At 39.2% G+C, this 22897-nt stretch overlaps 1 long non-coding RNA gene across 1 annotated transcript; it reads left to right on the top strand.

The window, feature by feature from the left end:
• The first annotated feature begins 5022 nt into the window (after positions 1–5022).
• Positions 5023–14184, top strand: LOC149944374 (uncharacterized). Its single transcript, XR_016480842.1, has 6 exons — positions 5023–5227; positions 6141–6246; positions 7953–8042; positions 11068–11116; positions 13241–13278; positions 14028–14184. It is a non-coding gene; the product is annotated as an uncharacterized LOC149944374 (long non-coding RNA).
• The last annotated feature ends 8713 nt before the right edge of the window (positions 14185–22897 follow it).

Consider the following 22897-nt stretch of genomic DNA (forward strand, 5'->3'; position numbering starts at 1 on the left):
GGGGTCAGACCGTGAACTACAAGAAAGCGCTGGCGGCGAATGCCGCCGGCCCACTTTATGGAAAGCCTGATACTGCCCGCGACACGACACGGCCAAATCTAACTGTAGTGCTATTTTCGCTCATTTTCCTCCCTTTTTTCTCAAAAATGGGGATAAAATTATCACCCAAGAGAGAGACGGAGGAACCAGAGTCTAACAAGCCTAGAAACGAATGTTCCAAAGCTCGGAACCGTAACAATGGGGGATTTGTCCCGCCAAATGTTCCGTCCGCACACCGGTTGACCAAGGGAGTGCAATTCTGAGTATTCGGAAGCTCTCCCTCGTTACCGGCTTTCTAAACGTCAGAATTTTGCCGAGGCTCACTCCCTTTCCTGGATGTACAGCAATTTAATTGGAAGGCCTCCCTCGCCAGTTTCCCTGCTCGGGACATTGGCGTTTGATATGTCCGGGTTTCCGACAGCCATAACAAACTAAATTGTGGCGCACCGGCCTAAAACTTTCTACAGGATTGTGCTGGAAAATTTGCTGCATTCGTTGAGGGGCGATTGCCGCGCTCGACCAATTAGCAAACTGCCTCTGAATTCTATAATGCCAATAAGGATCCAGAGCAGCTAGGCCTACTCCCATAACACCCAGAGATACCTGGCTAGTATTAGCCGGCACTTCGGTGGCTGCTAAACTCACCGCGCCACCAGTAACAGGGGGCGCTAAGCCAACCTGTCCTAAAGTTCCCCCGTAAGCCAGAGTTGGCTCTAGGGATTCTAAAGCGGTGGGCGGGGGACGATAAATGGCTTGCGCGAGAAGGTCAGATTGAATAATCTTGGCCTCCTGCGACAACTCTTTCAGGGTGGCGAATGCCTTTCCCCTTAAGTGATGACGGTATGTCGGATGACCTTGCCGTAACACTCGAGCTACCTTATCAGCCTCGGTGGCGTTTCCCCCAATACGCCGGTAGTATTCAGCTATACAGTTAATATACTGCGTCAGGGGTTCATCCGCACCTTGAGTTCGGTGGCTAAATATTCGTGGCGAAATGCCTGACGAAAACCGTTCAAGGAGGGAAACACTCCTTGGAACGACCACCAAAGTGCAGCGGGTCCCCGCATGCACGACGGTAGTACCTGCAAGAGGATATCCCCTTCGCTGTACCCCGTAACCGCCTGGTACCAGTCGAGAGCCTCCAGGAACTCCAACGGAGACTTCTCGTCGGCCGGACCCATGTAGATTGGCGCTTCTACATTTAACTTAACCGTCGGGATTTGGGCAGCGCGTGCTCCCGCATCCCGGCTGGTCACATAACCGTCCAAGGCCTCGTGCAAAGCACGAGCCATGACTTGCGCCATATCCTCCTGGGCTGGGTTTCCAGCACCAGTACCCCTTTCATTTCCCAAAACCATTCCGGACCTGGTTTTAATGTTTAAGACTTAAACCACGACTCTAAAATCCCTAGAGCCGCCTAACCCAAAAACCCCTCCGGAAAACCCACTGGGAAACAAAGGTACCCACAATACACTAATATAAAAAATACACTAACACTAAAATTTTAACTAACCCATACCCAAAAATTACACTTAAAAATTAAATTAACCTAAACTCTCGTACATTCAACAACTCAGGCCCCACGTTGGGCGCCATTTGTGAAGCCTGGAAATTGTCGGCTTATGTCTAAACCATGTACGAGAGTTACCTATAAAATACTCTTTATTAATAATACTATATTTACCAAATATTACAAGGCATGGCACTAAACTTTCTCTGGAAGAGAGAATAAAAAAGATATGACTGGTTAGGTCGGAGTCCGTAACCAAGAGAGTAAATCCATTGTCCCGACGTCCCTTATATAGCGGGCCCCTCGGATGACGCTACCAGTCTCCAACCTAATTGGCTGGAGGAGAAAGCCCGCCAAGAAATCTTTGCGAACTCACTGTGGTGCAATAGTAAGCGTCACCAGTAACTTTACCCCGCTCTTAACCCTTCGGGTCAGAGGTCGCCACTTTCGGAGAATTCCAAAGGTTAACGACGCGAGCGAGGATGAGTCATCCCTACCTTCCCCAGCAGCGATGGCCCAAAACAACGAGAGAACTCTCTGAAGTAAAGGGAAAGACTGTTAAGGACAAAGCCTACATTTGCGGATGCAAATGCGGGCTTTACAGTAGATACATCGAATCGTTGATTGACCCCAGAAAATCCGCGTGAATGCGGACCCAACGCTTCTCTGGCCAGTCCCATGGATGTAACGTCACTCGTGATGGATTGATCTTTACGTCCTGACAAGTACTGCAGCTCTGGACAAATTCCTTGACGGCTCTATCTAAGTTAGGCCACCATTCATGCTGTCGATCCAAGTGCTTTATCCGGCTCTTACCCAGATGCCATTTGTCTAGCTCATCTAAAAGTAGCGCGGGCAGACGTGGAAAAATAATAACTCGGGTGCCCGAAAGCAAACAGTTGGCTTGAACCGTCAATTCCACTTGTTTGTCGAAATAAGGTTGTAAGCCAGTATTGAATCTCGCCGAGATTGCTGGGCTATGGACATTGTGGTCACTGGCAGGGAACTGAATATCCAGACTTGAGAGAGCATATCTGCAATGACGTTATCGATGGTCTTCACGAAATTGATGTTGCACATGTAACCCGTCAGGAATAACACCCAACGCGGCATAAGCAACGAAAGTGTCGATGGTATGGGTGCGTTATTCTTAAACAGGGTCAGCAAAGGTCGATGATCGGTCCACAGCGTGAAATGTCGACCAAATATATACTCGTGAAACTTCTTCAATGCCTCCTTGTCAATTTGGGAATACTTTACTTCCGCCTTCGACAACGTTTTTGATAGGAAAGCGACCGGCCTCTTGACACTTCCCTCCGTCACTTGGACCTCTCCCAGAAAACCGAAATCATCCTAGATAGGTACTGATGGTACGAATCTTCTTCGATTATTTATCCACAATGATCTGAGCATACGCGTGTTACTGGTCTAGCTTCGTGAAGTTCGTACCACTCACAATCTAACTGAACAGCTCAGGTCACGTCGGTAAATGATACTGCTCAACCAATTAATTCGGATTCAGCGTCACCTTGAAGTCGGTGCAGATATGGATATCCCCGTTCTTCTTCATCACGCGTACTGTGGGTGTTGCTCACTCCAAAACTTTAACAAGAATGAGAACGCCCGGCTTTTGAAGGTGCTTCAACCCCCGCTCAATAGCTAGCTGAACGACGGCCAAAGGTAAAGGACGTGCTTTTAGAAACCATGGAGCAAATAAGGGTCCAATCAGCGGTTTAATATATCGTGCTTCATGACAAAGAGTAAAGAAGATATTTAAAGAAAGTATAAAGTAGAGCGTTGGATTGTAGAATTTCACTTTTTTCCCGCTAGGGGGGCGCTGTTGACTTCTAGGGTGACAGTTTGTTCCTATTTCTACCGCCTTTCCCACGGATCGTCCTCTGAGCTGAGTGGAAGATGGTTTGTAAAGAACATTCTGCTTACAATTCATTGCCTAGACTTGGTGAAAACACCTATCGTAGTATTCTAGTTTGTAGCATGTTTGTGTTGTGTGAATTTAAGATTTCTGCTAGCATGTTTAACAGAAGCTAGGGTAGATTGGCGCTAGTAACGTTAACAAGTTGTAGTAATTTTCGTTAGGTTATTTGTGAACGAACATTTATAGTCTCCGTGTCAAAGTTAATGGACATCTTAAGGATTTTTGCACACGAACGTTGTGTGAAAACGAAACTGTTTCACTGTACACATCGACAAAGTGTACACATTCTACAGTTTTGTGACATACATGTACCTAGACGGCGATTTTTTTATAATTAATACTTCTAAGAAAGTAACTTATGAGCGACTTGGTCACCTTCACAACACTTTTTCTGAAGTACTATCATACCTTTAAAAATCACAGTGTTTCTCCACAGAGGCCCATACGACCAAAGTAGGTGATTTCAATAGTCGCTTGCATAAATGATAGATTCAACTTATACGTTCTAGATATTTTAACTTAAATGGACTTTTGGGAATTAAAAATTTCATTGATTCACAATTTTAAAAATTAGTATTAAACTACTAGGATATCTTAAAGGGAATATGATCTTACCATATCAACGAATTTAACATTTCTGCTATCATGATTAACAGAAGCTGGGATGATTGGCGCTAGTTGAGTTAAAAACCAGTCGTAGCACGTGTTGGCAGACGATTATTGAATTTAGTTCATAGTACTTTTTTGACGGTAGGCTTACACCTAATCCTTTATTTATTGATTTAACAACACTGAGAAGTAATTTATATGTTTTGTTTAAAGTGTTTACATCCCAAAACGAAATTCAAATTTATAATACACTTATTTTAAATATACATTTTAGGAAAGTGTTTAAAATAATAAACACATAAAAAACGTTTACGTATGCTCATCTTTCGCGTTATCTAACGTTGCACTATCTATAAACGAAGTAATTAAAGCAGTTCTTGGAAAAGCGTCGAGAGCACTGACAAGTTATCCTGACAAATTGTCTGAGAAGGTCGTTGGAGCCATAGACTTTACCAGGACTGTTTCTCACTCACTTAACTCTTTGATAAATTTTATCAAAACGAAAGTTTAGATTATCCTCAACCTTTGGAAGTTAGTTGTTGCAATCTAATATCTATAAACTGTACACTATCAAGAATTTATTTGGCCACACAGAATATGTAACCTCAACTTCAGCTTCGGTTTTCATGATTCCCTAGAGATATTCTCCTTCCGGAGTGTCTTCCCAGTGTACCGGGAGGAAGAGGAAAGAGTACACGAAGAAAGGTGGAAGGGCGTGGTTTTTCTTCCGGTTATCACGAGGCAGACAAGACAAAGCCCTCATATTCTCTGTTCACCCGAATAAATTCTTGCTGATATTTATAAATGGTAAAATACCCATAAGTACACCAAGCATTGACATCGTTGGGTTGTGTTGTGTTGTGTAATCAATTTTGAGGGGAATATTATTTAAAACTCTTTGATCTTTCTCGAAAATAATAATATTTAGTTTTATCACATTTGCTTAGAGTCCGTGCTGATAACGACAAATAAGGTGATCCGATTTAACTCGACCTACGTGACAAAATTAAATTTTATTTCCTGTTCGAGATAATTTCAATCTTAAAAAGTAAATGCTACAAGGATGCTTAATCTATTTTGAAATTCTACTCAAATCTGGTTGGGACATCGTTGGACGTACAGCGGCTAGCAAGGTTTGTTGTTATATTAGTTTCTATTATTGTAAAATTATCATCACCTTGGTAACGAAACATAGAAATAAACATTTTACTGTCATGTTACGAATGAACTGATTTTAAATTTTACAATTTAATAAATCAGGAAAAATTCAATAGAACAAGTACAAAATGTCCATGCTAACATGCATTGCTCAATCGAAAACAATGAAATATCTTTTTCATCATAGATCTGTTAAAGCTAAAATCAAATTTGAGTTAAGCAAAGCGAGAACGCATCTAGGCATAAGTAAATAATATTGTTACATAAGTGTGACACTTCCTATTCTTCACATGCAAAAGTTTTACTGAGAGCTATTCACAAGACACACTGCATTACGGGCTTCGTCGCCGTTTAGCGTCCGCTTGCTAACGCGTCACACGAAGCCTTTGACGTCATTCCGTTACTAGCTCTCAGTAAAATATTCCCCAAAGTGACAAACTTATGGAACAATATTATAGACTTATGACCTTATTGATAAGGAACGAGTCCACCTTATTACAGAAGCAAATACAACCTAGGCCCTCTGTCGGCAACTTACAATATTTACTTTTGATACAATAATTATAATATAACTATTTCGCTTTTCAATATTCATATTTAAAACGTTAAGTTCAGCTTTTATTAAAGTGGACGAATTAAATTAGGAGTTAACACGAATTATTAGGTAACTAATTCCACAAGAGAATTTTAAATGCCTTTATATCAGGTGTCCGTGCGTAGGAGGGTGGTGGCAAGCCCTTCATTCCACGCGAGCCTCCAGCTCCCTACACTTACTGTAATGTTTAACCTCAACAAATTGTGTGTAAAGACTACTTTTCACGGTTTCTAGACAACGTAAAATTGCTTCAGACTGTTACTATTTGATTACCTTATATATTATTTTATAAGATATCTGTCTGTGACAACTTCTTTGGGAGGACAATTCAAGAAAAATATTATTTTATAAGATATCTGTCTGTGATAACTTCTTTGGGAGGACAATTCAAGAAAAATGGTAAGAACAATTTAAGTTTTCTTTACCTTATGTTACAATTACATTTCTTCATATTGCATCAAAAATGAATTATTTTCTACTCCGGAAAATGACCACGTGGAAACGATTTTTAATATGGCTCTCTAACACCAAGGAGGATAGCAAGGAGAGGCCACTAAGTAGATTTTTTAAAAAGCGACTGGTAGACTTGTTGACAATAGTGGCCCCTGGTAAACATGCTGAAAACTATAAAGTCCATTATGAAAAGGGATATAAAAAGCTAAGCCCTAAACAAATTTCAAGAAATTTAAAAACTTAAAAATAGCAAAAAAAAAGACGCGAAACTAGGACTAAATTAAATTAAATAAAATAGCCAGAATTTCCAACGGTAGACCGGTTTCGTCCTTTTTGGGACTCGTCAGTACCGTGCGGGAAATCTGACTCGCGACTGTTACATCGAAAAGAGAAACTAAGCCTAAACATTAAAAATTTCAAAACGCGTTGCGTAGCAACGGAAAGCCGAATAGGGGGAGAGTGGTGGATAATAGTACATACAAAATGTTCAGTTATAAGGAACCACCTATGGACTGCATTAAATATATATAAGAGAGCTTCGAAAAATATTCGACAAGCTAGGTCACACTCCGGAACCAAAGAGAAAGTGTCCAGTGTCCCGACCCCTCTTATATAGTGGGCCCCTCGGATGTCGCTACTGGTCTCCAACCTAATTGGCTGGAGAAGTAAGTCCACCAAGAAATATTTGCGGACTCACTGTGGCGCAATAGTAAGCGTCACCGGTAACTTTAACACGCTCTTGACCTTTCCGGTCAGAAGTCATCACTTTCAGAGAATTCCGAAGGTGGACGACGCGAGAAGGATGAGTCATCCCTACCTTCCCCAGCAGCGTTGGCCCAAAACAACGAGATAACTCTCTGAAGTAAAGGGAAAGGCTGTTAGGGACAAAACCTACATTTGCGAATGTCAATGTAGGCTTTACAATGTGTATGCACGAACTATGTTGCGTATTAAAAACGTATTCCATGTTTATGCACAAAGTATGCCGTGTGCATGTACGAAGTATGCCGTGTGCATGTACGAAATATGCAACGTGCATGTACGAAGTACGCCATGTGAATGTACGAAGTATGCCATGTGCATGTACGAAGTACGCCACGTGTATGCTCGAAGTATGCCATGTGCATGTACGAAGTACACCACGTGTATGCTCGAAGTATGCCACATGCATGTACGAAGTACGCCACGTGTATGCTCGAAGTATGCCACATGTATGCACGAATGTCACATACCCTGTTTCCGTTCAAAAAACATAATGTGCTTACATAAAGTGTAAATATTCAATATTTGAATAAGTAGTAATTTTTTAAAATGAAGTTGATCATGTATTTACTTTTTCCAAAGAATAATTTAGTTTAGAAGAAATGTGAGTGAAGCTTTCATTTCTATTAGAAAATTAATTTTGACTCCTGTAACCAATAAAGAGCGCCTGCGAGTGCCTCCCGAGTCGAATCGGGTGGAATTCAATCGGTTCGCAGTGGAATATAAATCAACTCGTCTAACTGGGCCCAGTCGTAGATCGCTACCCAGTTAGTTATTTTATAAAAAATGAACTACAAACTAACAGAAATTACACATCCTATATTTTGGTTCACCTATTTCAGTATTTCTTAACCAAGCAAGGAGTTATTATCACGTTACAATTCTTTTAGAATTCACCTAGTACACCGTCACCATTTGGAAGTCCGGCTAGTTCTTCCAGTGGTTTCAATTTTCAGGCCGAAAATCAAAGCAACACCGGAGTAAGTTACAAAGGCATAATAAGTGAATCAGTGGCGTGGCTAGGATTGTCCCGGGGGGGGGGCTAATTGGAACAAATATTTTGATGTTATACTTTTTGATTTACTTTTAAGCTTATGAATATAAGGTTTTTCTTATTGGAAAATCTTAAAGGGCAACGCAAGCTCTGTGGCAAAATAAAGAAAAAGTAACGAGACCACGCAGAGTTTACCGTAAATTTCGCACTTTGCATACATATTCACACAAATGCCAGCTCACCTGCGTTGCCCTTTAACTACTATTATTAAAAAGTGTTCGATATAAGTAGTGCTTCCACACCGATTATCAGAAAACCCTTGCGTTATCTGACGTGAGCAGATAATGACGACGTATCAGATATCAGATATAAGTATAAGCAGGAAACTATAGAGGTATTATACACTTGGAATGTCTAAGGTTCCATTGCGACGGTGATACGAAAGCGCGTCGAGAAAAAGGCGGGGCTTAAAGGGGCTTCAAAGTTCGGTGGCAAAAAAAAAGAGAAAATTGAGCATGCTTTTCCTTACCCCCCACCCCTCACTCGGCCTTGGCAGAGGCGAGCAGAGTCAACCGTAACTTTCGCACTTTACTGACTTTATACACATTTTGCCACCGAAATTTGGAGCCCCTTTAACTACGTGAAGTGTAAGACGTAACACGGCATTTCAAATTCATCGGCTCGAGGTTTGACGTGAAAAGAATGCGTCGTCATGGTAACAAATAGGCGATCTTCCCGCGCAAAAAAGGCTTATAAAACAATGGATTTAAAAACCTCAATTTGTTATCGTACTTAATATTTTGAAGTAATTATAATGTTCTTCGCGAAAGAAGTGTAGTGATAACTAATTTCAGGTATTTGTATGGTTATAAAAGAGATAATCAGGTAAGCTAATAATATAATAACCATGACTAGGTTTAATGACGAGTTTTCTTCGAATTCGGGTAGCGAGGCGCGTGAGTTTTTCTCGTGAGCTTTACCGCTTTAAGATACGCCCGTTTCTACGAGCTCATGATTTTCATCACGGCCGTAAAAATCTTCCTTAGACATTCCCAGTGTATACCTATATAGTTTCCTGGTATAAGTCAGATAACTGAATCTGGTTAGTTAGCCATTAGAAGCACTAGAGGTAAGGGGTACTATAATAACTTTGGTTTGCGAAAGCGTTGTTGGAAGTCTGTGTTCAGCTCAAGGCCGCCTTATCCATAAGGCAGCCTAGGCAAAGTGCCTAGGGCCTACGAAAATTTAGGATAAATTAGGGTATACGATTCCATATAATATGACCTATGAAGGTCCGAAAAGACGGTAAATGAGAGAGATGAGGCCTACTGAAGGGTTAATACGGTCCTGAATGACTATTTTATTTTAAATATTAAAAAGTAGTAGATTTTAGAGAGATGGTTAACCGATGTTTTTCCATGGTATAGATTTAATGAATTCAGTGACGAATATAGATTTCGGTGGGGTCGCTTTGTAGCCCTTACGAATGTTTTACTACTTATCCGCATTTCAGCAGGGAGTACAGAACCATAGACTAAGGAAGGTTTCACATGACAGAACTCCCTGATTACAGTGAAATATAGCCGCGACGTTAGACAGTTGGAAAATCGGGGATGCGGAAAGTTCGGTGCTGGAAAATTGGCTGGCGGAACATTGGCTGGCGGAACATTCGGTGCTGCGAAAAGTCGGTGTGGAGAAAATTCGGTGCACGGAAAACTTGGTGTCTCAAAAGAAATTAATATTTCACAATTTCTAAAAACTTTATTTATTTCTAATTTTTTTGTTTCTAAAATTTCAAAAAGAAACACGGTGTGCCACACCACGTAGAAAAATTTCGACACACGACGTGTCTTCAAATCGGTTTATCAATCTTTGCAAACGTTCAGAACTTATCTTGTAGGCGGTATTCTCTGGTTCAACTAAGCCCGTTCGCAATTGTAATATCCTCGTTACCGAAATAGCCTCTTCCCTTTGCAATGCTTTCAGAAATTTCCACAAGGTTGGGTGATGGCAGGCTATTTGGGCTTGAAATCCCCAAAGCCAACCTTCCAAGTAATTGTTGGTTTTTTGTCCACCCTTAGCTGCAGTTTCGTTGTGATTCCACAATTGTATAGGAAACATTGGTCCTCGAAATAGTCTAAAACAGGTTGAATAGAACTGTCAATTAGTAACTGTATCTTGTCGAAGGCTTCTTCTATGCGATTTTCCGGTACTATAGCTAAAGCTGGAATTAACGCTAGCTGTTCAGCTATAAGTACGTCATTGGAATAACTCTCTTGAAGTCCTACCGCTTGCGCTTTCCTGTATACACTTTGACTCAGGTCAAAGAAACAGCCTTTGACGATGGTCACAGTGAAAACTTCTTGAAACGCTTTAATTGAAGCCATTTCGAAATCCATCATCATAATTTGCGGAGTCACTGAAGGAATTAAGTTGCGGATTTCCCAAAAGACACGTTTATAAGTGTTTTTCTTCTTGTTCACCATAAGAATAAAAATACATGCCACAACTGAATCGTTCACTTTACAATGTAAACTATACAGTTGGAAAAACAAAAGAGGATACACTTTAAAAGTACCGTCACCAAACCAATGAGTTGAGTTTTTAAGGGCATTTAAAGTTGTATATCCACCAAATATGAGGATTCGTTCTTTATCGCTGGCCCCGGAGTCATGAAGAAGGAAAAGTGTCCCAGTTGGTGTTATTTTGAACTCGAAGTCGTTCAAAAATATTTCTAAAATCGCTGAAAATAGCAATCTTTGTTGCAAATCGTAACTAGAATCTAACATTTTAATATTTTTTTTAAATATTTCGTTGTGGATCATCTCTCCCTCATTAGATATAAATACATTCTTGTCTTTTACCTAACAAACTCGGTGACTTTCACTACGCAAGCAAATATTTCAAGACGATTACACCAATGTAATCTGATAGCTGCCGATAAGATTTAACCTCGAAATAATATTTTATTCAAATCACCTTCGTAATTGTTGTGTAACATTACATTTCAGAACTTCGGTGGAAGTTTTAACACGTACAATGCGTCCCCAAATGGATATTGTAAGTAGTAAATAAATATCGTTATTGTAGCGTTATTGCCTTCCAGTGGCATAGACAAGGGGGGGGGGGGGGGGTTCCGGGTCCAGACCCCCCCCCCCTTGGGCCTTCCTTTGACTGTACTAAATTTCCACCCCATCTCGACCCCCCTCTTAACATTCACGTACTTCGCCCCCCCCCCCTTGACGAATTTCTGGCTACGCCACTGTTGCCTTCAAGGCTTCAAAGCCGCAAATTTGCAATCGGGCTGAATTTTTGAATGAACGTTTATTTATTCTTAAACGTTAAACGGCAACTAAAGAGGCGTAATCGAGGAAAGCCATAGAAATTAGAGAGAAGAACGGAAAGTGTAGCCTCTACAAGGCATAAAAATAATCCTCGCGTCTCAAAGCTACGCGCTAGGCCCATTTACTTCCGGTTGCGTTCCGGCTTTCTATTGGCTGATCGAGAAAGGAAAATAATTTCATTTTCTACCGAGGGGCTAACCACTCTTAGAAAATCTGTACACCGGATTACACTTAGATTAGCACTGCCAAAGGCACGGACTTCAAAGATTACGCGTAATCCCATTAGTACAGTCAAAAGTACGGCTCTGTACACCGATTACGCGGAGTGATCAGCCCCTCGTTTTCTACACTCTCATTGGCTGAATAAAATTCTTATTTCGTAATCATTGAGCCGGGAATCAGAATTTCGCGGGATGTTGATGAGAGTATTTACATTAAATTAATTTTATTAGATATTTATTATTATTTATAAGTAATGGTTTTCGTCAAACAGAAAACACATTTACCAAATCTTAAAGCTTGGGCCTTAGAGTTTGACGCAAAAAAATATTTACCTTTTCTAGTCTCCATTGCATCCTATTTATACATTTAATTTGTTCCAATCAACGATAAATTATTTATCGTCCATTGGAACAAATTAAAAGTATAATATTAATCGATAATTTCCAATAAAAATGAAATTGTGAGACTTTAGAATTTAGAAATTTACTAACCGAGCTAGATCTATGCGAAGTTGTAGCTGACAACAGAAGAAATGACCGTGTTACGTCACAAACTTAAACCGGAAGAGAGTAGGACTAATCTACTTGAAGTCGGAAATGCGACCGACGTTCCGTTCCTCTCTAATTTCTATGGGAAAACTAAATGACAAAATCTGCTGAAGCTGCACCGTGACTCTGGCGAAAGGGGAAATGTGGCATGATCAGCGTGCGAAATAAGGCGGTGGCAGTGGGCAAATGACCAGTTTAAAAATTGCCTGGACCAGTTTATTAATTAAATCGGAGGGGGGTCAGTGGTCCACTGGACCACTTAATTTATTCTAATTGGCCTTAAGATTTAAGTTTAGCAGACTACGTGCCCTCCGATACCTGACCAGTTTATTTATTCCAGGAAACGGGGGCTGCTGGTCATATGTCCACTTATTAAAATTCCTTATTTCCCACCCTGGGCATGATCTAGTTTAGAGAAAGTCCGCCTTTGGCTCTGCAGTACAACGTCAAAGGTACTAGTTTCAGTGCCACGGAGCTGTTTGAGCCACGTAGTTTTGCCTCAAGCCAGTTTTGTTAACTTTTAATACATTATGTGTTTATTTGATTGTACGTACTACATTGTTAGTTATCTTATACACTATTTTTCGCGCCTTTATTTTACACCTCTTACTTGCCTCCCGCTTATCGGCCATTGCCTCTGCCCTCAGTGGGGAGTCTTGCATCCACTCTTTGGGCTCCCGTAATGATGGATGGTGCTGAAAGGGGAAAACCAAACATGGTCGCGCCCAGGAAAATACCGCGAAAAAGAGTGTATTTAGTATTTACACGGAACTTTAACCTCAAATATCTCAGACCACAGGTGGAATTTTTTTATTTGGGTTCCGGTACGACATAGCTAATCGCTAGATCTGGTCATGTTAAAATTGGTCAACCTAGCTACTCCGATGACAAATATTTTCCCTTTTTATAAGGTAGCTACTAGCTTCACAGCAGTTACAAGACTTTACAAAAATTTTAATACGACCATGATAAACAGCTGTCGACCGATACATATTTATTCCATACTCACTTATATATGAAATTTTGTTTATGATATATATAACATAACGTATTACACGTTTTTCTTTCAGATAAGTCTGTAGTCAATCAGGGTTTTGTCATTGGAACGGTAAGAATAATGATAAATCTTATTTTATTAATGTTGCACCTTGAGGGTAACCACCAAAGAAAACTAAGCGAGAACAGAAGGATATATGTTACAAAAAGATTGATATGATAGGATCAGTGGCGGCCTAAAGGGGGGGGGCGGTCCGCCCCAGGTACCAGGGCAGCAGGGGGTGTCATCGGAGAAGCTCGAGGGGGGGGGGTGCCAATCAGAACGATTAAACTTGAAGAAGACGGACCCGTGAAAACTTCTGCACGGTCCTGGGGGGTGTCACAAAACACTGCCGCCGCCCCGGGGACCCAGCCTTCTTAAGCCGCCACTGGATAGGATAGAAATTATATTTATCCTAAGAAAATTAATATTAGCTTTGAATCTATGTATTGGCTAAACCAAATAAAGGTTTGCTCTCTCAGTTCCTGATCTTTTCTTGGCCACAAAGCCTAATCACTTACAACTGTTAGAATGAAGTTCACCAAAAATGTGTGGTTATTCTAGAAATTGCCATTCAGTAAAGCTTTACAATAAAACGGTGGAATATATTTTTGGGCATTGATATTAATGTAGCCAAATTCGTGTAAAAGAAAGTAGTCCCATCAAACTTAATATTAATTAGAGAATCGATTGAAATCGTAAAATTAAAAAACACCAATCGTCTAATTAACAACCAACGACCAGTCATTCTCCTCAAGTTGAAATAAATATATTCTTGGTACAACAGAATTATAACCGTTAATTTGAAAATTTCTTTTTAGGTATCCGGAAATGTAGGAACAGTCAACAACAATCAAAAACCTTCGAAATAAACTTTTGTTATTGAGTTCCTTAAATAGAGCTTTTGTTGATTGTAAATAGGATTATTATTCATGTTCTTTTTATTAAAATTAACGGATTTGATTGAGTCCAACGTAACGCGATAAAACATTATTCGTAGAACACTCGTGGGTTTGGCCTGTTTTCTTTGTCAAAGCAACAAGTTCTGGTTCTCCATGACATTAAAGGAATTGTCGGCTCTAATATGGCCACCTGCATTATGATAAGGCCCTAATTGTTATTAGAGATGGAAATGAATCTATCGGGTTCTACGCAAAAACAACGAAGTTCAACTTGAAAACAGCGAAACAATAACGTCGCCAGAGAGCCATTTTTGAGTATTATAATTAGGCAATTTACACTCTACCTAGTGGAATTTAACCTAAATTGTATATCCCATATGAAATATATTGTTAAAAAAATTACTATTAATTTAAGTTATTGTCAAATTTAAAAACGAGCGAGGGGTAGTTTTATGTCCCGCCAGGAATCGAAACCTCTACTTGGAATGGTTATCGCAGCAGATTTTCGTCTCGATGTGGCTGACGGTGTTTTTGACCTAATTATGTTAACTTAACAAACAACTACGTGAGAGGGAAGCACGCGCAGAGGGGACTTTTTTTATCGTAAGCGGCAGTGGCGTAACTAGTAACTCCGCCCCCCCCCCGCGAAAAACGACTCGGAGCCCTTTTAAATAGCACCGAGTTTAATCATAAACGTTTGGGGGTCCCCTAGTTCTCGCCCCCCCCCCCGCGCCGCGGAGTCTGCGGGGGCGCTATTTACGTCACTGGTAAGCGGAGCCAAAGCCATAAAAGTGATCTTACCATACGCGATCCGGCAGGAGACGCATTCCAAGTAGAGGTCCCACTTTTTCGATCAAAATGTAGCTTAACCATCTTGTTTTGATTTCGACGTTAGCGGCATCTTTTGAAAAAAAGAGATACTTTACGTTGAGCCGACAATTGGTCACGTGATTATTTGCATCGTAAGATCGTGTGGTCTTTGGCTTAGTCATCTGTGACCAGTATGACTTGCAAAATTTTATATTTTTATGAAGATATTTTCGAATTTAAAAATAAATTTAAAGTAACACTTTGACCGCGTAACTATAGTCGTTGCATCCGATTTTACATAAACAACAAGCCAACCCTGTTTTAAAAGAATATGGAAACGATTGAACAGAAAACTCTTAATTTACATTAACACGTTAATTTTTCATTGTGAGTTTGAGTACGAAGTTCGTTAGCTGTGAAATCGTTTTTCGTGTGTGCAGATGCTAATTTTTCAAAATAGCTCTGCACAAACAACGACAAATGACTTACGCCATCTATGAACAGTCAAGATGTCTCAGCTTACAATAATTTCCCTTTTTATCTTGTCATAGGTAAATCATTATTTGTTTTAATCAATTTATAGGTGACATTTACTGAGCACTATCCTAATTTAGTGTAAATCACAACCTTAAATCTATATACAACTATATAACATAAACACCAATGAATAGAAATATTGATCAGAAGAAAGTTAACTATTTCATTACAAAATAAATAAATAAATTAATGCACACCACCTGGGTGAAACCTAGGAGCAACAAACACAAGGAGACCGCAGCTAGCCTTTAAACACGCTAACGAAGGGTTGTGTACGAATTTCATTGGACGAGCGTCACGAACCTTTACGCTGAACGTTTTACGGGCGGGGGGGGGGAGACAATTTCCGTATTTTCCCCTTCCGACGGCAGCAGGCGCTAAAGCGTCTAGCCAATGAAAAATGTACGCAAGAAAATCCACGACTTTTGACGGGTTGCGTACTCCTTGTGTGGGGTGTTGTGTTTGTAACTCCTAGGTGAAATTTACAATTTTCAAATTTGTCATAAAAAGCTATTAGAGTTTATTTATATGACCAATTTTTTTTCATAATTTTCCGTAAAATTTTGTTGAAAATAATTTTGAAGCCATCGCGTATTAACAATACGCATTAAAATCGTTACTCCAACAGCTTCTTATAAATGTACACCATTTAATGCTTATTTGAAATGCGACTTGGGAATTTCAAAGATACAAAATGTTTTTGAAAATAGTGTACTAATTTCTTAATTGATTAATTACTCATTGCTATGACCTTTCAACCCCATAATCATTAAACCTATGGTGGCGCCATATAGTGGCGACATTTTCACATTAGAGATGACTAATGCTCCTTTTACAAGTGTGTTAGTTGTCAAGCAGAATTTGAGCTGACAGGGTGTTATCATAACACTGTTATGAATTAGCTTTCCCAAGTAAATTACCTAGAACATAGGCCTTAGTGGTCACTAAATGACACTTGTAAATATGTATAGTATTTTTAAACTTTAACCTTAATTAAATACAATAATAAACCAGTTTAAGTAAATCATGTTTGATTTATCCACCTACTTTCCAACAGAAATTAAGTTACTGTTTGATGCGAATTTTTAGGGGAAAATTAAATAATATTTAGGGTAGAAATTCGACCAAAATTAAAGGGACTAAAAGGGTCACAGTATCTCTTGAAAATTTCTCACTTGTTTCATGTAACTGCTCCTCTTGTGTACCTTGTGATAGCTGACCAAAGATGGGCACTATATCATATCTTTTTTGAATCTGATACTATTTTTGATCGATTTACGAAATATTCCACATCATTCTATCAATTTTGATACGATTTTTAACCTAAAAAATTATATACAAAGAAAAATTGAATTTGAAATGTTTCAGAATATTGTAAATAAAAATTGATTGATTGTGATTCCACATTTTAATTGTAACAAAAATTTGATTGATCATGAGTCGCCATCTCCAGAAAACAAATGAAACAAGATTGCGACTTCAAGGAATTCTAGTGTATAAACACAAATTCTAGAAATTTCTTTCGGAGAGGCTTAGGGCTTTAGGCCGGAGTAAAGTACAAGTAAAACCGAACCGTACATTATTATGGTGGATTAGGGTGCGTCCCGTGCGTGGTCCTCAAGCTGTGATTATTTTGTGTCGTTTGACGTGTTTCAAATTTGATATTTTTATTTAAAGGTAAAAATGATTTTCAGTAGCTTAAACTTACTACTTATAGCAATTGTCGCTCATTACTTGAATTACAATGGTGTAGAATTTGTATTTAGATGATGATCCTTTAATTTACTGGTTTAAAAAAACAGAATAAATTTCACATGCAGGTAAAAATTTAAATATAATTATATTTATAAGACATATGCCTATTCTTGTTTGTTCATATTTAAAATATTACTTAGATTATCCCAGCTAGCGAAAATCTATTTGGCAATACCTGCTACATTCAGTGCCCCCGCCAGCAGTAGGCACAAGTAGGCACGTGCCTATGTTCAAAAATTTTAGGCCTATTTTAGGGGCCTCTAAAAGTTTGAAAAAATTGCCTCTGGGGCCTCCAAATGTGATTTTTAAATGTTATTTATTTTTAAAATTGGTCATCTAGCTCCCTAGAACTCCCATTCAATTCCAATTTCCAAGAGTCCTAAATGGCCCTAACAAAACGTTCTCTTTTGAACCACCTATACTCGAAATCAATATTACTTGAGTACACAACCAAAGGCAGCGAACTCTGTGGTTTCTGCTTTTGGTAGTGTACTCTGTTAACATTGATATAGAGTATATGACAAAAGACTGGCCCGGGAAGGGGGCGGCCGTCGTGCAAGGAAAGCAGCAAAAAAAACCACCTGTTCGCCTCAGTGATAACTTAGCTCCAACCAACAAAATAAACATAAGCTTAGTTTCTAGGAATTCTACAAAAGGGGGCATAACACCAATGAATAGAAATATTGATCAGAAGAAAGTTAACTATTTCATTACAAAATAAATAAATAAATTAATGCACACCACCTGGGTGAAACCTAGGAGCAACAAACACAAGGAGAACGCAGCTAGCCTTTAAACACGCTAACGAAGGGTTGTGTACGAATTTCATTGGACGAGCGTCACGAGCCTTTATGCTGAACGTTTTATGGGCGGGGGGGAAGACAATTTCCGAATATTCCCCTTCCGACGGCAGCAGGCGCTAAAGCGTCTAGCCAATGAAAAACGTACACAAGAAAATCCACGACTTTTGACGGGTTGCGTTCTCCTTGTGTTTGTTGCTCCTAGCTTAAACGAAGGGAAATCCCCGCGGAGCTGAAGTCGAAGCGTAAAGCATCGTACTAGCATCGAGGAATATTCACTACTTTGAATAGAGAATGTCCTGGGGATTAGGGTTTTTTCTTTTTTACACTTTGTCCCTTTTGCGAAATCACGTGATATCAGTGACCACTGATCGTAGAGAAAGGACCTAGACCTTCGGTGGTCGGACTTGTCCCAGATAACGAGCGCGTTTCTTCAATCTTCATTTCGTTTTCTGCTCCAGAACAAACAGGTAGTTCTCAATTTCGATTCTCTCCCAGTCAAATTTTTTCAAAGTCTCTTCCGAGACTAACTTTGCCAAACAGCCTTTTTAAAGACTATTTAGCTGTTTTAAGCTAATTTTTAAACAGCCTTTTTCAAAGCTAATTAGCTATTCTAGCTAAATTATTCAAAAAGCCTTTTTCAAGGTTAATTAGCTATTCTAGAAAAAATATTCAAACAGCTTTTTTCAGGGCTTTGATATAGCTGGTATTATTAAAAGGTCTGTTTGAAGACTAGATAGCTTTAATTAAGCTTTATTTTCTTAAACCTTTTTAAGGTTATTTCGCTATTAGTATATAATAGTAGCATTTTGAAATATGAGTACCAGAAATTTTTTATCTGGGTCCCAAAAACGAGAAAAACGGAAAAGGGAAGATAGTTTCGTTAGTAGTCAGAAAGGTGCAATGGCACGTTTTTTGAAATCGTCGGCGCAAAGCCATAACTATAGTTCTGAGAAAAACCTAGTCAAAGAATTGGGAAAGGGTTTAGAATCCTTGGGGACTGATAACAGTCACTGTTTTAATAATACTGCTGAAGTTCTTCCAAACGTCAGTACTGATATGGAAATGGAACTAACTCATGAAGGAGAAATTGCAGAAGTAATTGCAAACCCCAACTCTAACCATGCACAAAATACATCAAACAACGTGTCCAATCCAGGGGGTAGAAACGTATGCGAAATGCGTTGTCTCATGCGATTCCCTAGTGGGAGAGGTGGGGGTGGAAGTTTAGTCTGAAAAGTTTCAGCGGGTTCGTCTGCTTCGGTATCCGGACCTTGTTCGATGTAGTTAGACTGCCAGCAGCCAGCACCGACCGCGGATACGAGATTTAAAACTGAACCGAACTGAATTTTTCAGACTTTTTACCCCCACGCTATTACATTGCCCCCCCGCAACTAGGGAATCGCGTGGTTAGGCTGGAGCCCGTAGGAATCTCGCCGCATTTCCAATCTAGGGTACGTAGTCTAGATTATCTTTGGTCCAATTCAAAAGAAATTGGCTTACACGCGTTGAATAACTTGGATATTAGTCTAGATAAAGATTGCCTTCTAGTTCAGCCTAAACTAAATCCTTTTCCTAAAAGATTAATTGGCGGTAAAAATCGAGGTTTCAATTCTTCTTGGTATGACAAATATCAAATGATTGAATATTCAGTTGCAAAAGATGCAGTGTATTGTTTTTGTTGCCGTCATTTTTTAGGCAGTAGAAACACTGCATTTCTAAAGGGATTTTCGGATTGGAAAAACATGGGGAGACAATTCGAAGAACACTTCACTTCCCACAAATCTTCTCACCAACTAGCCTACAAAATGTACTTAGACTACATGGAATCCAAATCCCGTTGATCAATAGTTTGCCAGGTTAACGACCACCATAGACTAGACGTTATTAGAAACAGAGAGGTCCTATCTACACACGTGGAAGTGATTATTTTATGTGCCCAACAAGATATAGCACTTCAGGGGAACACTTACACATCCGTCGACAATATTGGGAATAGGGGAAACTTTATTGCAATGTTAGATCTTTTAAAAAGAAAATGTCCTGATTTAAAAGCCAAGTGCGATAATATGCCGAGTAATGCCAAATATTTGCACAGCACCATACAAAACGAAATAATTGGCATTTGTGCAAGTTAAGTGAGAAAAATTATTGTTCAAGAGGTCAACGAATCCGGTGGATTCTACTCTGTAATAGCTGACGAAACACGAGACAACGCGGGAGTAGTGCAGTTAAGTCTTTGTATTCGATATACTAAAGCAGAAATAGGTGTCGTAGAACGATTTATAGGGTTCACAGATTTACACAAGTTTGATTCTGAGAGTATCAGCTTGGCAATTATAAATCTTTTAAAAGAGGGTGGTTTCAAACTGGATAATTGTGTTGCACAGACTTATGATGGAGCTAGTTTAATGAGTGGACACGTAAAAGGAGTAACGGTTAAAGTAGAAGAAGCAGTAGGTGGCCATTGTCCGTACGTTCATTGCTACGCCCACCGCTTAAATTTAGTTTTAGTTGACTGTTGCTCCAAAATATCGACAGTTAGGGAATTACTTGGTTTGGTTCCAGCCAGTTACAACTTTCAAAGCAATTCGGTTATTAGAAGTGAATATTTTGAAAACTTTCAAAAAGATCTAGGGTGCGACATACTGAAAATGCCACAAAGCCGCGACACTCGATGGTGGAGCAAAAAAAGGGATTCACTATTTTAGAAACAGACTCGATTCCGTAGTTTTAACTTTAGAGAATCTGATTGAAAACGGAAAACCCGACGAGGCTGCTGAGTGTCGTGGGTATATATCCCAATTACATAACTTTAACAACTTAATATTAGTCGTTGCATTAGACGAAGTATTAGGCGTAACAAATTCCCTGTCGGAATATTTACAAAGTTCCAAAGTTATTTTTACGGAAGGCGTTGCCATTTGCCAAGCTACTGTCAAGACCTTAGAAGATTGTAGAAACTCTGAACGCTTTGATTATATTTGGGAAGAAGCTACTAAAATCGCGGAATCGGCTTTTATTGCAGTAACTGACCGTAACAGCGAACCATTAGCTTTACGTAAACGTAAAATTATCCCTAACAGGAGATTAAAACATAGTGTGGTAACAATTACAACGGAGACCAGGGAAACTGAAGCAAAAACCCTAATAGACCAGATGAGGTCCACCTATTCCGAATTAATAGACAAATTTATTTCTGAAATGAAAATCCGGCTATTAGAAAACTATGGTCTATATAATGGTATAATGGCGTCTGACCCTAACTCTGAGAACTTATTAAACGAAATCGATATCCTAACACATTGTAACACATATGATAGGTTTCATTTCGACCTTGATTCCTTAAAAAGTCAAATTAAAATTGAGAAATCTAATTATCCCCAAAAAATTTAACAGCGTAAGCGACTGCTTGATCCACTATTTAATGCCCATGGAAGATGGCTTCCCTGACCAAGTTAAGTACTATAAGGTTGTTCAATGCATTCCTGTCGCAAACACCATCTCAGAAAGAAGTTTCAGTTCCCGGAAAAGAATAGAAACACGTCTTCGAACAACTATGGGATAATTTAGACTTTCAAATCTGGCTACGTTGTCCATTAATCGGGATTAGTCGAATTGTTTAAAAGAAAACCCTAATTTAGTGGTTGACGAATTTGCTAAAAGCTCTAATCGAACAGTATCATTCTTTGATTAAATTGCGAGGGCAGAAAATTTTATCTTTCCTAAGAAAACGTTTAAATTAACATATTAGTGTCATAATTTTAAAATTTTAACTATAGTCAAGAAAATTCTTTATTATCGGACATTTCAAAATTAAAATATATAGATAGGGGGGGGTTTAAATCAGACCGGGCCTGTGTGTTAAAAATTCCTGGCGGGGGTACTGGCTACATCAGGCAGCGTTGAAAGTCTTTTCAGCAAAGCTGATACTTTACAAAGAGCCAGAAGAGTCAATCTATCTAATCAGAGAATTGCACAAATGGTTTTTTATAGAGAGCATTGCTTAAATACCAAGAGGAGAGTGGATTTCCACCCCTCTTATGATGTTCTAATTTCTTGACGAGTGACAACTGATTGACAATTCCGACAACTTTCTTGACAGGTCTGACAACTTACTTGACAGCTCTGACAGATTGAATGATGCTCAGTATCGATATTCTATTCAAAAACAGTCTGAGCCGTCGGTCAAGCTGTCCACGATGTCACACCTCAAGAAATTGCCAAGTTCAGTTTTGCGGGGGTCAAAATTCGCGCACGAGAAAATAGAATCTCTTCTCTCGGCCTTTAAACGAGCTGAAAATAAAATGAAAATGAGCAAGTCAGTGGCGTAGCTAGATATTTTGGTCCCAGAGTTTTCCGCCCCGCTCAATATACACCAAATTTCAGTATTTCTCTCCTTTAGCTATTTCCAAAGAGAGCTCAGAAGTTCAGGTATGCTATTAAACAATGACGAAAATGTGTTATAATTTACAGTGGTGCCATTGAGAGTCTGGAGAACTAACGACCGTAAGTGCCTATCTGATTTTGATTTGATATATAAACTTTAAATTGATATTTAAACTCTGCGGCGCTCGCGCTGTGGGGTTAAAAAAAATGATATAGTGGCGCCATCTTAAAGGTTGTGAGAGGTAAATTTATGGTTAGGAAAAAAGGGCCGCAATCTTATACTGACTTCTTTCCAGCCATATTTGAAAAAGACTTTAACGCGCTTATTATAACTTGACAGTGTAGTGGCCAACGGCTGCATTATTTAATCTAAGAAACTTGAAGTTATCTACATAGCACAACAGCCATTGGATACAATCCGGCTATCCCAGCAACAACCAATTTTTTTTAAAAATCGAGATAATTTTATTTTGATTTTTACTATTTTTTATATTATAA

The sequence above is a fragment of the Leiobunum rupestre genome, chromosome 5 (genome assembly GCF_980474605.1).
Source record: "Leiobunum rupestre chromosome 5, qqLeiRupe1.1.hap1, whole genome shotgun sequence".
NCBI lineage: Eukaryota > Metazoa > Arthropoda > Arachnida > Opiliones > Sclerosomatidae > Leiobunum > Leiobunum rupestre.